The sequence below is a fragment of the Oncorhynchus gorbuscha genome, linkage group LG08 (assembly GCF_021184085.1).
Source record: "Oncorhynchus gorbuscha isolate QuinsamMale2020 ecotype Even-year linkage group LG08, OgorEven_v1.0, whole genome shotgun sequence".
Taxonomy (NCBI): domain Eukaryota; kingdom Metazoa; phylum Chordata; class Actinopteri; order Salmoniformes; family Salmonidae; genus Oncorhynchus; species Oncorhynchus gorbuscha.
The window spans coordinates 4,044,547-4,061,747 of NC_060180.1; the positions used below are offsets into that span (position 1 = coordinate 4,044,547).

Genomic DNA, 17,201 nt, shown 5'->3' on the forward strand with positions numbered 1-17,201 from the left:
ATTAAAGAATCCATAGAATATATCCACTTCTGGGAAAATTGGAAAACACTAAACAAGCAACAAAATGAAGAGTTACCTATCCGAAACAGAGATGTATGGATAAACCACTTCTCCAATCTTTGTGGCTCTATAACAAAGAACAAACAGCAAAAACGGGATCAAATACAGATCTTAGAACAGTTATTATAGACCACCAGAACCCACTGGATTCTCCAATTACATTGAATGAGTTACAGGACAAAATAAAAACCCTCCAACCCAAAAGGCCTGTGGTGTTGATGGTATCCTAAATGAAATGATCAAATATACAGACCACAAATTCCAATTGGCTGTACTTAAACTCTTTAACATCACCCTCAGTTCTGGCATCTTCCCCAATGTTTAGAACCAAGGACTGATAACCCCAATCCATCAAAAATGTGACAAATTTGACCCCAATAACTACCGTGGGATATGCGCCAACAGCAACAGCCACCTTGGGAAAGTCCTCTGCATTATCATTAACAGCAGACTTGTGCATTTCCTCAGGAAAAACAATGTACTGAGCAAATGTCGAATTGTCTTTTTAACAAATTACCATACACCCTGCACACCCTAATTGACAAACAAACCAAAAAATACAAATTTCATCTAGACACCTTTGACCTAGAGCACACAAAAACGTAGACATACCTCGGCCTAAACATCAACACCACAGTAACTTCCACAAAGCTGTGAACGATCTTAGAGACAAGGGCCTTCTTTGCCATTAAAAGCAACACAAAATTTGACATACCAATTTGGAGCTAGCTAAAAATACTTGAATCAGTTATAGAACCCATTGCCCTTTATGGTTGTGAGGTCTGGGGTCCGCTCACCAACCAAGAATCCACAAAATGGGACAATCACCAAATTGAGACTCTGCATGCAGAATTCTGCTAAAATATCCTCCGGGTACAACGTAAAACATCAAATAATGCATGCAGAGCAGAACTAGGCCGATACCCACTAATTATCAAAATCCTGAAAATAGCAGTTAAATTCTACAACCACCTAAAAGGAAGCAATTTCAAAACCTTCCATAACAAAGCCATCACCTATAGAGAGATGAACCTGGAGAAGAGTCCCCTAAGCAAGCTGGTCCTGGGGCTCTGTTCACAAACAGACCCCACAGAGCCCCAGGACGGCAACACAATTAGACCCCACGGAGCCCCAGGACAGCAACACAATTAGACCCCACAGAGCCCCAGGACAGCAACACAATTAGACCCCACAGAGCCCCAGGACAGCAACACAATTAGACCCCACAGAGCCCCAGGACAGCAACACAATTAGACCCCACAGAGCCCCAGGATGGCAACACAATTATACCCCACAGAGCCCCAGGACGGCAACACAATTAGACCCCACAGAGCCCCAGGACAGCAACACAATTAGACCCCACAGAGCCCCAGGACGGCAACACAATTAGACCCCACAGAGCTCCAGGGCGGCAACACAATTAGACCCCACAGAGCCCCAGGACGGCAACACAATTAGACCCCACAGAGACCCAGGACGGCAACACAATTAGACCCCAATTAGACCCCACAGAGCCCCAGGACAGCAACACAATTAGACCCCACAGAGCCCCAGGACAGCAACACAATTAGACCCAATCAAATCATGATAAAACAAAACATCTATTAGACCCCACAGAGCAAACTAGAATGTAATTTGGCCCTAAACAGAGAGCACACAGTGGCAGAATACCTGACTACTGTGACTGACCCAAAATTATGGAGCACTTTAACTCAGTGAGCATAGCCTTGCTATTGAGAAAGGTTGCCGTAGGCAGACCTGGCTCTCAAGAGAAGACAGGCTATGTGCTCACTGCCCACAATATGAGGTGGAAACTGAGCTGCACTTCCTAACCTCCTGCCAAATGTGTGACCGTGTTAGAGACACAAAGAATTCAAAAACAAATCCAACTTGATAAACTCCCACATATCTACTGGGTGAAATAACACATTGTGCAATCACAGCAGCAAGATTTGTGACCTGTTGCCACAAGACAAGGGCAACCAGTGAAGAACAAACACCATTTTTTTATTTTCACTTTTGTACTTTACCTATTTGCACATCGTTACAACACTGTATAAATACATAATATTACATTTGAAATATCTTTATTCTTTTGGAACTTTTGTGAGTTTGTTTACTGTAAAAAAAAATATTGTTTAAATCACTTTAGTTTATTATCTATTTCACTTGCTTTGGCAACGTAAAGATATGTTGCCAATAAAGCCTGGGAAACATTACATTGAAAATGTAATTGAGAGAAAGAATAGCGAAGAAAGAAACAGAGGAAAGCTGAGTGTGTGAGAGAGAGGCAGGGGGGCCAACAAACAAAGTGAAAGAGCAGAGGGAGGAGGGGAGTGGAGGAGGGGAATGGAGGAGGGGAGGAGGGGTGGATGGGAAGGAGGCGGTGCTAAGAAAGACAGCAGGGAAGGAAGGAGAGCAGAGGAAGAGAGAGAAGACTGAAGAGGAGAAGGAAAGAGGGCTTCCCTTCAAGACTCCTCACAGTGGTCTGGTAAATAAAGGAAAGTTAGAGGAGAGGAGAACAAGGGAGGAGCAGAGGAGGATTTGAATCAGCGAACTGGGACTGTAGTGATTTTCTTAAGGAGAGACGGAGACAAGCGGAGGCAGCGATGCAGCGATTTCACGGGGGTGAGTGTGTGTGTTTGTGTGTGTGTGCAAGCCAAAGCATGGCACATGATCAAAGTTACTCTGAAGTGTGTGTGCTCACATGCATTTCATTTTGTGCGTGCTTAGAAAATATTTGATATTTTCTCTGTTTAGAGAATCTAAGTTCCTCATGGAAACTTTAGGCACTCAAGGTGGTGTGGAAAAGCTGCTGTTGAAGTTCTATCAATGGAAGGTGTGTGTGTGTGTGTGTGTGTGTGTGTGTGTGTGTGTGTGTGTGTGTGTGTGTGTGTGTGTGTGTGTGTGTGTGTGTGTGTGTGTGTGTGTGTGTGTGTGTGTGTGTGTGTGTGTGTGTGTGTGTGTGTGTGTGTGTGTGTGTGTGTGTGTGTGTGTGTGTGTGTGTGTGTGTGTGTGTAACCTGCTCAAACAGAAACACAGGAAACTACTGTGGAAATGGCACAGTAAGCCAGGCTGTTTCAGCCAAATGCAGCAATTGCAGCCTGGCTGGCAGTATGGGCTGAGTCTAGATCACTTGATACTGGAGTTTGTATGGGGACAGATCCACAATTACTACAACTCTGAACAGACCTCCAGTCAGTTGTTGGGTGTTATTCTGGGGTCCAGTTCTATAGTAACTCTGATGTGTGTGTGGGTGGGTCTTAAGTGAAGGGTGGGTGTTTGGGGATGGTTTAAGGGCTAAACTGGGGGGTTTGGGGTAAAGTTTAGGTGGGGCGAAGGGGGATTTTGGGGAGATGGGGCTCAGGATTTTGGGGTAACGGTTTAGAGTTGGGGGAGGTGAGGTGGGTTTTTGGGAGAGAAGACAGATTTCGGGAGACTGGGGATTATATTGGATTATTGATTTTCAGCAATCTGTTTATTGGCTGTAGGTTATCCATCTGTGGTCTGTGTTACTGAGGTTTTAACTGGATAACATATATTACCCCTCTGTTTGACAGCTGGCTGGGAGAAGGGAGTTATTCAGTCTGTCCACACACACACACACACACGGACAGCACACACACACACACACACACACACACACACACACACACACACACACACACACACACACACACACACACACACACACACACACACACACACACACACACACACACACACACACACACACACACACACACACACACACGGACAGTGTCTGGACGAGAGAGTAGATCACAGAACTAGTCCTTGTTTAGTCTTCTCTATAATTAGCAGTTTCTTCATCATAGGAACATTGTCATTTCTCCTTTGTGTTGTTATGAATGATGTGTCACTGTGTCACTGTCAGCACATTTGGCAGAGTTTTCACTGCAGCAATCTTGTGTAGCCTGGTTAAACCAATGTAAATACTGAGCTCACCATTGATTCATTTCAACAACAGATAATCTGTTTCAGATTCTAGGCTATATAAGTACAGCTCAACCTCATATTCTAGCTTTTTGTTAGGCCACATAGAGGTTGATGATCTGAGACATTCTACACAATTATAGAGTGAGTGAATGTAATAGACTGTAATTGTATAGACCGGTTCAACTGTGATTAGGGTGATGGCATATTTCTGTGAGACAAGATGTCAGGATGGAAAGAAGCAAGGGATTAAAGAGAGACAGGCAGAGATAAGGTGAGAGTGTCAGAGAGAGGAAAGGAGATAGAGCATGGCCTTGCTATTGAGAAAGGTCGCTGTAGGCAGCCCTGGCTCTCAAGAGAAGACAGGCTATGTGCACACTGGCCACAAAATGAGGTGGAAACTGAACTTCCTCAGCTCCTGCCAAACGTACTTGTGTGACTGACCATATTAGAGACACAAAAAATTTGAAAACAAATCCAATTTGGATTAACTCCTATATCTACTGGGTGAAATTCCACAGTGTGCCATCACAGCAGCAAGATTTGTGACCTGTTGCCACAAGAAAAGGGCAACCAGTGAAGAACACACACCATTGTAAATACAACCCATATTTATTTATTTTCCCTTTTGTACTTTAACTATTTGCACATCATTACAACACTGTATAAATACATAATATGACATTTGAAATGTCTTTATTCTTTTGGAACTTGTGTGAGTGTAATATTTACTGTTATTATTTAATTATTTATTGTTTATTTAATTTTTGTTCATTATCCATTTCACTTGCTTTGGCAATGTAAACACATGTTTCCCATGCCAATAAAGCACCTTAAATTGAAAGGAATTGATAGACAAAGCGAGAGACCGGGTTAGGGAGACAGGAAAGAGATGGACAGGATGGTTACCTCATATTACCTCAGACTTTGGATCAAAACAGATGAGGTAAATGTGTGTCACATGTTGCAGGTCTCAAAACCCTTTTCCATATTGACCCAATGTTGACTCATGCGCTCAGTGTGTGAGAGAGAGAGGAGAGGAGAAGAGAGGAGAGAGAGAGAGGCTTGTTGGATGACAGGGGCCAGGGTCGGTTAAAGTTTGTTCACACATCATCACACTTGTTTAACTCTAACCACGGGGAGATGTGAGATAGCTCCATTTATTTTTTCCTCCCCTCCCGAAACCTCCAAATCCCTCATGACCTATTCCCTATTGTCCCTCCTCTCCCTTCTGACTCTCTCATTTTCTCTGTTCTTTTCCATTCGTTCTGTTGACCCCTGTGCCAGGCCTTCACAGTGCATTCAGAAAGGTTTGAATACGCATTCCACATGTTGTGATACAGCCTGAATTCAACATGGATTGAAACGATTTGATTTCACAACCATCTACACGCTGTGTTTTCCATACCACTCTGTTCACCCCTCACTCTATCCACCCTACCCTCATCCCTCCTGCCCCCAATCCTTCCACCCTGCCCTCCATCCACCCTACCCACCGTCCTCTACCATCCACCTGGCATATATTATTATATATTATTATTATTATATATTATCCACCTCTCAGGCAATTAGAGTTAAAGTGACAGTACTGTGTGTCTTTTCGTGTGTGTATTTAATCACTTTTCTGCACCTTGTGGTTTCCCCCTACTCTCAGACTCTATGATGGGATATCCTGAATTATACACTACCTGGCACAGTTTGACTGAGGCAGCACAGCTTGTAAACACTGGTCTGGAATACATCTTCCTGTTTGTGGGTGTGTGAATGTGCACGTGCGTGTAAACACTGGTCTGGAATACATCTTCCTGTTTGAGGGTGTGTGAATGTGCACGTGTGTGTAAACACTGGTCTGGAATACATCTTCCTGTTTGTGGGTGTGTGAATGTGCACGTGCGTGTAAACACTGGTCTGGAATACATCTTCCTGTTTGAGGGTGTGTGAATGTGCACGTGTGTGTAAACACTGGTCTGGAATACATCTTCCTGTTTGAGGGTGTGTGAATGTGCACGTGCGTGTAAACACTGGTCTGGAATACATCTTCCTGTTTGAGGGTGTGTGAATGTGCACGTGTGTGTAAACACTGGTCTGGAATACATCTTCCTGTTTGAGGGTGTGTGAATGTGCACGTGCGTGTAAACACTGGTCTGGAATACATCTTCCTGTTTGAGGGTGTGTGAATGTGCACGTGCGTGTAAACACTGGTCTGGAATACATCTTCCTGTTTGAGGGTGTGTGAATGTGCACGTGTGTGTAAACACTGGTCTGGAATACATCTTCCTGTTTGAGGGTGTGTGAATGTGCACGTGCGTGTAAACACTGGTCTGGAATACATCTTCCTGTTTGAGGGTGTGTGAATGTGTGAATGTGCACGTGCCTGTGTGTCTGATCTTACCAACTATGCATTCTGCTTGAAGTCAGCAGCGAGGAAACTGCTAATGATTAATTGAATGATTGTTTTACTGTCTCTGTGTTGCGTTCCCTCTTCAGAGGCGTGCGTAACAACCTGCTACAACTCACTCTCCGTGAAGTGAAAGGTATGGACTGTAGGTGTGAGTAAGGATGACAAAAGGCAGAGAATTGTAATGTTTACAAGGAATTTATTCCATCACACGGTAAATTTGGGGAAAAGGGGCTGGACGGAACCAAAGCAAAGAAAGTACATCTCGAAGCCCCCCCCTCTCCTACCTTACCTGCCTACCCACTACTTACCTAATTTAGCACCACCTGGTGCGCTAACCAAAATACAGGGCGTGGTCCGCCCAGTTCTTACCTAGTGTGCCTAGACAAGGAATATACTACAGGTATATGTATGCCCGCAGGCCTCTTGCCTAAGTACTCCCTAGGTGCCTTCCCCTTACCCCCTGGGAAAAAATTTAATGGAATATTATAAACAATTTCAAACACACTGAGAAACACAGGACATCAAATAGGCTCTGACTGAGCAACAAACTCACACAGAACATACCAAAGCTGCTCCAATCTACAACTAACATAGTACATACCAACTGCCTGAGAAGCAACCAACATATGCTACAACCCTCAGCCATCAGCCTCCTCTCTCACTTAAGTCCTTTATTGAAAACCTTGACTTTGCTGTGCAGAAACAGGAGACATTTTGAATCTCTGTGATAGTGTGGCCTAGTTTCTCCTGCTGAAGCCTGGATATGGTAGTTATCCTCTTCCCAGATGCAGGGCTCTGTTACTGGGCTTCCCTATTATTTTTCTCCCCCCTCCTCTTGTTCATGAAAGAGTGAGATTGGATTTAGAGTGAGATAACAAACAAAAAAACACCATTGTCTTTGTCGTCTTTAACTCTTAATAAACAATAGCTGTCCACTTACTATAGAAACAACTCCTCGGGAAGGAAGGAGAGTTTTGGAGGGAAGTTTTGTTTATCCCCTCACTTTTTGTTCCTTTTGTCTCTCGTTCTTTGAGCTCCTCGTCAATCTATGTCAGACAAATCAGGGTTGGCTGTAAAAGTGAACAAACCCAACAATAGGGGATCACCTCAACTAGTGTACAACAGTGTGAGCTACTTTTCCCATTGGCTTACAGCAACAGAACAACACAGTCAATGTAGCTGAGGCTTTTGTTCCAGACCAGTACCAACACACTGGATTCAACTAATCCAGATGTTGATGAGGTACCAACACACTGGATTCAACTAATCCAGATGTTGATGAGGTACCAACACACTGGATTCAACTAATCCAGATGTTGATGAGGTACCAACACACTGGATTCAACTAATCCAGATGTTGATGAGGTACCAACACACTGGATTCAACTAATCCAGATGTTGATGAGGTACCAACACACTGGATTCAACTAATCCAGATGTTGATGAGGTACCAACACACTGGATTCAACTAATCCAGATGTTGATGAGGAGTTACCAACACACTGGATTCAACTAATCCAGATGTTGATGAGGTACCAACACACTGGATTCAACTAATCCAGATGTTGATGAGGAGTTACCAACACACTGGATTCAACTAATCCAGATGTTGATGAGGTACCAACACACTGGATTCAACTAATCCAGATGTTGATGAGGTACCAACACACTGGATTCAACTAATCCAGATGTTGATGAGGTACCAACACACTGGATTCAACTAATCCAGATGTTGATGAGGTACCAACACACTGGATTCAACTAATCCAGATGTTGATGAGGTACCAACACACTGGATTCAACTAATCCAGATGTTGATGAGGAGTTACCAACACACTGGATTCAACTAATCCAGATGTTGATGAGGTACCAACACACTGGATTCAACTAATCCAGATGTTGATGAGGTACCAACACACTGGATTCAACTAATCCAGATGTTGATGAGGTACCAACACACTGGATTCAACTAATCCAGATGTTGATGAGGTACCAACACACTGGATTCAACTAATCCAGATGTTGATGAGGTACCAACACACTGGATTCAACTAATCCAGATGTTGATGAGGAGTTACCAACACACTGGATTCAACTAATCCAGATGTTGATGAGGTACCAACACACTGGATTCAACTAATCCAGATGTTGATGAGGTACCAACACACTGGATTCAACTAATCCAGATGTTGATGAGGTACCAACACACTGGATTCAACTAATCCAGATGTTGATGAGGTACCAACACACTGGATTCAACTAATCCAGATGTTGATGAGGAGTTACCAACACACTGGATTCAACTAATCCAGATGTTGATGAGGTACCAACACACTGGATTCAACTAATCCAGATGTTGATGAGGAGTTACCAACACACTGGATTCAACTAATCAAGATGTTGATGATGAGGTACCAACACACTGGATTCAACTAATCCAGATGTTGATGAGGTACCAACACACTGGATTCAACTAATCCAGATGTTGATGAGGTACCAACACACTGGATTCAACTAATCCAGATGTTGATGAGGAGTTACCAACACACTGGATTCAACTAATCAAGATGTTGATGATGAGGTACCAACACACTGGATTCAACTAATCCAGATGTTGATGATGAGTTTAATCAGATGTTCTGGACTGTGATATCATTGGACTGTGATATCATTAGTTAGATATGACAGGTCCAGCTATCTCATTCTCTCCGTTGTACAGGGGGGCAACGAGGAGTGATAGGCATCTAGGGGCAGTGTCAAGGGGTTGATTTGGGAGTGGCGTCTGATGGACAATAGCAGGCTGGCAGAGTGGTGCAGAGTCTCTCCGCACACACACACACACACACACACACACACACACACACACACACACACACACACACACACACACACACACACACACACACACACACACACACACACACACACACACACCCACCCACCACCACCACCACCACCACCACCACCACCACCACCACCACTAACAGTATTCATATTATCCCTGATGTCTGTCTGTCTGACTGCAACCTGCAACCCCCACACAAATACGTCTGTCCTCATGTCTGATTGCTGGCCACTGATAAATAACGATTAGTGGTTGAAAATTCACAATGGAATTCTGAAATTTACGACTAGACAACTGGCAAGAGGCAACTCAGCCATTTCCCCTCACATACTTCCAATGCCTTCCCTTCTCATTCCCAGACCAGACAGACAGACCAGACAGACCAGATCAGACAAAAATGATAGACAGACCAGACAGAGAGAACAGACCAGACTAGACCAGACCAAACTAGACCAGACCAGACATAAATGATAGACAGACCAGACAGACAGACCAGACCAGACAGACCATACAGACAAGAGACAGAAATGATAGACCAGATCAGACAGACTAACAGACCAGATCAGACCAGACCATACAGGCCAGGCCAGGCAGTAATTATACAGACCAGATAGACAAGACCAGACCAGAGACAGAAATGATAGACAGACCAGACAGAAATTATAGACAGACCAGACAGACCAGATCAGACAAACCAAACAGACCAGACAGACCAGACAGACAGACCAGACCAGACAACTCAAACAGACCAGACCGACAGACCATACAGACAAGACCAGAACAGAGACAGAAATGATAGACGGACCAGACAGACCAGATCAGACAACCCAAAAAGACCAGACAGACAAGACCAGGCCGACAGAACAGACCAGACAGACCAGACTAGACCAGACCAGACAGGCCAGACCAGACAGAAATGATAGACAGACCAGACAGACAGACCAGACAGACCATACAGACAAGAGACAGAAATTATAGACCAGATCAGACAGGCCAGACCAGACAGGCCAGACCAGACAGACAGACCAGATCAGACAACCCAAACAGACCAGACAGACCAGACCGACAGAACAGACCAGACAGACCAGACAGGCCAGACCAGACAGAAATGATAGACAGACCAGACAGACCAGACCAGACAGACCATACAGACAATAGATAGAAATGATAGACAGACCAGACAGACAGACCAGACCAGACAGACCAGATCAGACAGAAATGATACAGACCAGATAGACAGATCAGACCAACAGACCATACAGACAAGACCAGACCAGAGACAGAAATGAAAGACGGACCAGACAGACCAGATCAGACAACCCAAACAGACCAGACAGACAAGACCAGACATACAAGACCAGACAGGCCAGACAAGACCAGACAGACAGACCAGACAGACCAGACAGAAATGATAGACAGACCAGATAGACAGACCAGACAGACCATACAGACAAGACCAGACCAGATACATAAATGATAGACAGACCAGACAGACAGACCAGAACAGACAAACCAAACAAACCAGACCAGACAGACAAGACAAAAATGATAGACAGACCAGACAAGACCAGACAGACCAGACAGGCCAGACCAGACCACAGACAGACCAGATCAGACAGACCATACAAATCAAATCAAATGTATTTATATAGCCCTTCGTACATCAGCTGATATCTCAAAGTGCTGTACAGAAACCCAGCCTAAAACCCCAAACAGCAAGCAATGCAGGTGTAGAAGCACGGTGGCTAGGAAAACCTCCCTAGAAAGGCCAAAACCTAGGACGAAACCTAGAGAGGAACCAGGCTATGTGGGGTGGCCAGTCCTCTTCTGGCTGTGCCGGGTGGAGATTATAACAGAACATGGCCAAGATGTTCAAATGTTCATAAATGACCAGCATGGTCGAATAATAGTAAGGCAGAACAGTTGAAACTGGAGCAGCAGCATGGCCAGGTGGACTGGGGACAGCAAGGAGTCATCATGTCAGGTAGTCCTGGGGCATGGTCCTAGGGCTCAGGTCCTCCGAGAGAGAGAAAGAAAGAGAGAAGGAGAGAATTAGAGAACGCACACTTAGATTCACACAGGACACCGAATAGGACAGGAGAGGTACTCCAGATATAACAAACTGACCCTAGCCCCCCGACACATAAACTACTGCAGCATAAATACTGGAGGCTGAGACAGGAGGGGTCAGGAGACACTGTGGCCCCATCCGAGGACACCCCCGGACAGGGCCAAACAGGAAGGATATAACCCCACCCACTTTGCCAAAGCACAGCCCCCACACCACTAGAGGGATATCTTCAACCACCAACTTACCATGCTGAGACAAGGCTGAGTATAGCCCACAAAGATCTCCGACACGGCACAACCCAAGGGGGGGCGCCAACCCAGACAGGATGACCACAACAGTGAATCAACCCACTCAGGTGACACACCCCCTCCAGGGATGGCATGAGAGAGCCCCAGTAAGCCAGTGACTCAGCCCCTGTAATAGGGTTAGAGGCAGAGAATCCCAGTGGAAAGAGGGGAACCGGCCAGGCAGAGACAGCAAGGGCGGTTCGTTGCTCCAGAGCCTTTCCGTTCACCTTCCCACTCCTGGGCCAGACTACACTCAATCATATGACCCACTGAAGAGATGAGTCTTCAGTAAAGACTTAAAGGTTGAGACCGAGTTTGCGTCTCTGACATGGGTAGGCAGACCGTTCCATAAAAATGGAGCTCTATAGGAGAAAGCCCTGCCTCCAGCTGTTTGCTTAGAAATTCTAGGGACAATTAGGAGGCCTGTGTCTTGTGACCGTAGCGTACGTGTAGGTATGTACGGCAGGACCAAATCAGAGAGATAGGTAGGAGCAAGCCCATGTAATGCTTTGTAGGTTAGCAGTAAAACCTTGAAATCAGCCCTTGCTTTGACAGGAAGCCAGTGTAGAGAGGCTAGCACTGGAGTAATATGATCAAATGTTTTGGTTCTAGTCAGGATTCTAGCAGCCGTATTTAGCACTAACTGAAGTTTATTTAGTGCTTTATCCCGGGTAGCCGGAAAGTAGAGCATTGCAGTAGTCTAACCTAGAAGTGACAAAAGCATGGATTAATTTTTCTGCATCATTTTTGTACAGAAAGTTTCTGATTTTTGCAATGTTACGTAGATGGAAAAAAGCTGTCCTTGAAATGGTCTTGATATGTTCTTCAAAAGAGAGATCAGGGTCCAGAGTAACGCTGAGGTCCTTCACAGTTTTATTTGAGACAACTGTACAACCATTAAGATTAATTGTCAGATTCAACAGAAGAGCTCTTTGTTTCTTGGGACCTAGAACAAGCATCTCTGTTTTGTCCGAGTTTAATAGTAGAACGTTTGCAGCCATCCACTTCCTTATGTCTGAAACACATGCTTCTAGGGAGGGCAATTTTGGGGCTTCACCATGTTTCATTGAAATGTACAGCTGTGTGTCATCCGCATAGCAGTGAAAGTTAACATTATGTTTTCGAATAACATCCCCAAGAGGTAAAATATATAGAGAAAACAATAGTGTGGTCCTAAAACGGAACCTTGAGGAACACCGAAATTTACAGTTGATTTGTCAGAGGACAAACCATTCACAGAGACAAACTGATATCTTTCCGACAGATAAGATCTAAACCAGGCCAGAACATGTCCGTGTAGACCAATTTGGGTTTCCAATCTCTCCAAAAGAATGTGGTGATCGATGGTATCAAAAGCAGCACTAAGGTCTAGGACCAGACAAGACCATACAGACCAGACAGAAATTATAGACAGACCAGACAGAACAGACCAGACAGACCATACAGACCAGACCAGATAAATATAAATTATAGACCAGACCAGACAGACAGACCAGACTGTCCAGACAGGCCAGACAGAGACCAGACAGACCAGGCAGGCCAGACCAGACAGACCAGGCAGGCCAGACCAGACAGACTAGACCAGACAGACAGACCAAACAGACAGACCATGCCAGACAGACTAGACCAGATAGATAGACCAGATCAGACAGACCAGACTAGACAGACCAGACCGACAGAACAGACCAGACCGACAGAACAGACCAGACCGACAGAACAGACCTGACCAGACAGATGGACCAGACAGACAGACAGACCAAGCAGACCAGACCGGACAGGCCAGCCAGACAGACCAGACCTGACCAGACCAGCTGACTAAGGACCAACTGTAAACCTCATCTGCCCCAGAGCTGTCTCCTACTGTATTCCTTATGGCCACACCCACAGACTAAATAATATGGAACATAATAGAATAGTGTGTAATAGATGAATATACACACACATGGCCAAAGGTATGTGGACACCTGCTCGTCGAGCATCTCATTCCAAAATCATGGGCATTAATATGGAGTTGGTCCCTCCTTTGCTGCTAAAATAGCCTCCACACTTCTGCGAAGGCTTTCCACTAGATGTTGGAATATTGCTGCTGGGACTTGCTTCCATTCAGCCACAAGAGCATTAGAGAGCCGGGCAATGATGTTTGGCGATTAGGCCTGCCTCACAGTCGGCGTTCCAGTTCATCCCAAAGGTGTTTCTTGGGGTTGAGGTCAGGGCCCTGTGCAGGATAGTCAAGTTCTTCCACGACAAACCATTTCTGTATGGACCTCGCTTTGTGCACAGGGGCATTCTCATGCTGAAACAGGAAAGGGCTAGACCCAAACATTTGCCACAAAGTTGGAAGCACATAATTGTCTAGAATGTCATTGTATGCTGTAGTGTTAAGATTTCCCTTCACTGGAATGAAGGGGCCTAGCCCTAACCATGGAAAACAGCCCCAGACCATTATTCCTCCTCCACCAAATTTTACAGTTGGCACTATGCATTCGGGCAGATAGCATTCTCCTGGCATCTGCCAAACCCAGATTTGTCTGTCGGGCTGCCAGATGGTGAAGCGTGATTCATCACTCCAGAGAACGCGTTTCCACTGCTCCAAATTAAAGCTTTACACCACTCCAGCCGATGCTTGGCATTGCACATGGTGATCTCAGGCTTGTGAGTGGCTGCTCAGCCATAGAAAACCATTTCACGAAGCTCCCGACGAACAGTTCTTGTGGTGACGTTGCTTCCAGAAGCAGTTTGGAACTCGGTAGTGTTGCAACGGAGGACAGACAATTTTTACACGCTTCAGCAGTCGGCGGTCCCGTTCTGTGAGCTTGTGTGGCCTACCACTTCACGGCTGAACCATTGTTGCTCCTAGACGTTTCCACTCCACAATAACAGCACTTACAGTCGACTGGGGCAGCTCTAGCAGGGCAGAAATTTGACGAACTGACTTGTTGGAAAGCTGGCCACTTTTAAAGTCGCTGACCTGATTATTCAATCCCTGTAACGACTATGATGACCAGCCAACGCCTGATTAATCAATCCCTGTAACGACTATGATGACCAGCCAAGGCCTGATTAATCAATCCCTGTAACGACTATGATGACCAGCCAAGGCCTGATTAATCAATCCCTGTAACGACTATGATGACCAGCCAAGGCCTGATTAATCAATCCCTGTAACGACTATGATGACCAGCCAAGGCCTGATTAATCAATCCCTGTAACGACTATGATGACCAGCCAAGGCCTGATTAATCAATCCCTGTAACGACTATGATGACCAGCCAAGGCCTGATTAATCAATCCCTGTAACGACTATGATGACCAGCCAAGGCCTGATTAATCAATCCCTGTAGCAATTATAATGATTAATGCTGCACACCAATACCACTGTCACACTTTGGCAACATCACAGCACTCCTCTTATGCCCATACAGTGAACCCCACCTGCTGTGCCTGACTGCATGCATTTGTTTGTGTGTTTGTGTACACTCTACCAGTATACTCCCGGGTGGTGCCACTGGAGACGCTCCTCGTGTGATTGACAGCTACTGTACCCCAGATGTCCCCGTGTTTGGGTTTCTCCTTATGTCTTCTTGAGGTCTCTGACTACATCCACTTACAATGGATTACTGCCTGCTCCTCTCGCTCTCTCAACCCCCATAGGGACTCACTGTGTGTGTGTGTGTGTGTGTGTGTGTGTGTGTGTGTGTGTGTGTGTGTGTGTGTGTGTGTGTGTGTGTGTGTGTGTGTGTGTGTGTGTGTGTGTGTGTGTGTGTGTGTGTGTGTGTGTGTGTGTGTGTGTGTGTGTGTGTGTGTGTGTGTGTGTGTGTGTGTGTGTGTTTCTATACTCTATAGTCAGGCCATAATGGAGCCCAGATGCTTTGAGATGCTAAGGAGCCAACCTGCCCCCTGTCAGACACACACACACACACACACACACACATTCACTCTTTCTTTCTCTCTTTTTTTTCTTTCACCTATTCCCAGTGTCCTATTTCATTCTTTCTTTTGTTCTTCGTTCTGTCTTTCTTTTCCCCTTTTTTCCTTTCTTTCTCTCATTCCAGCCCTCCCTCCCACCCTCCCTCTCTCCCTCTGTCCCTCCCACCCTCCCTCCCTCCCACCCTCCCTCCCTCCCTCTGTCCCTCCCACCCTCCCTCTGTCCCTCCCACCCTCCCTCCCTCCCTCTCTCCCTCTGTCCCTCCCACCGTCCCTCTATTGCATTTCACCCTGGGCATAAACATGTGGGCCTCTCTAGTGCCATGGCAACTGATCCAAACAGAGAGAGTAGCAGAAGTTTGCAATAGCAACAAGTTGACCTTAAAAAAGGCTTTTGTTGCTGGTGTACTACAGGCAGCGTTCACTAGCTGGTTTCATCTGACCACAGGCAGCGTTCACTAGATGGTTTCATCTGACTACAGGCAACATTCACTAGCTGGTTTCATCTGACTACAGGCAACATTCACTAGCTGGTTTCATCTGACTACAGGCAGCGTTCACTAGCTGGTTTCATCTGACTACAGGCAGCGTTCACTAGCTGGTTTCATCTGACTACAGGCAGCGTTCACTAGCTGGTTTCATCTGACTACAGGCAACGGGCAGCGTTCACTAGCTGGTTTCATCTGACTACAGGCAGCATTCACTAGCTGGTTTCATCTGACCACAGGCAGCGTTCACTAGCTGGTTTCATCTGACTACAAGCAGCATTCACTAGCTGGTTTCATCTGACCACAGGCAGCGTTCACTAGCTGGTTTCATCTGACTACAGGCAGCATTCACTAGCTGGTTTCATCTGACCACAGGCAGCATTCACTAGCTGGTTTCATCTGACTACAGGCAGCGTTCACTAGCTGGTTTCATCTGACCACAGGCAGCGTTCACTAGCTGGTTTCATCTGACTACAGGCAGCGTTCACTAGCTGGTTTCATCTGACCACAGGCAGCGTTCACTAGCTGGTTTCATCTGACTACAGGCAGCGTTCACTAGCTGGTTTCATCGGACTACAGGCAGCGTTCACTAGCTGGTTTCATCTGACTACAGGCAGCGTTCACTAGCTGGTTTCATCTGACTACAGGCAACGTTCACTAGCTGGTTTCATCTGACTACAGGCAGCATTCACTAGCTGGTTTCATCTGACCACAGGCAGCGTTCACGAGCTGGTTTCATTTGTGTGTGTATTCTATGTTTCAGCATAGACATCCTGCTTTAATGTAGTGGGTTAGTAACCTGGTGGCTGACTTTAATGTAGTGGGTTAGTAACCTGGTGGTAGACTTTAATGTAGTGGGTTAGTAACCTGGTGGCAGACTTGAATGTAGTGGGTTGGTAACCTGGTAGCAGACTTTAATGTAGTGGGTTAGTAACCTGGTGGCAGACTTAAATGTAGTGGGTTAGTAACCTGGTGGCAGACTTGAATGTAGTGGGTTGGTAACCTGGTAGCAGACTTTAATGTAGTGGGTTAGTAACCTGGTGGCAGACTTGAATGTAGTGGGTTGGTAACCTGGTAGCAGACTTTAATGTAGTGGGTTGGTAACCTGGTAGCAGACTTTAATGTAGTGGGTTAGTAACCTGGTGGCAGACTTTAATGTAGTGGGTTAGTA

General features: G+C 45.6%; 1 protein-coding gene across 3 annotated transcripts in view; it reads left to right on the forward strand.

Moving 5' to 3' along the window:
- The window catches only part of LOC124041100 (leucine zipper putative tumor suppressor 2 homolog), a 109,670-nt gene that overhangs the window by 71,812 nt on the left and 20,657 nt on the right, over positions 1–17,201 (forward strand). Inside the window, exon 1 of one of the 3 annotated variants that reach the window (XM_046358272.1) lies at positions 2,463–2,688. The exons of 1 other annotated variant lie outside the window; for it this stretch is intronic. The gene's annotated coding sequence lies outside the window, so the exon portion shown is untranslated. Of the gene's footprint in view, positions 1–2,462; positions 2,689–6,501; positions 6,549–17,201 lie in introns of those variants that run through there. One more of the 3 variants, XM_046358273.1, reaches the window with a different exon arrangement.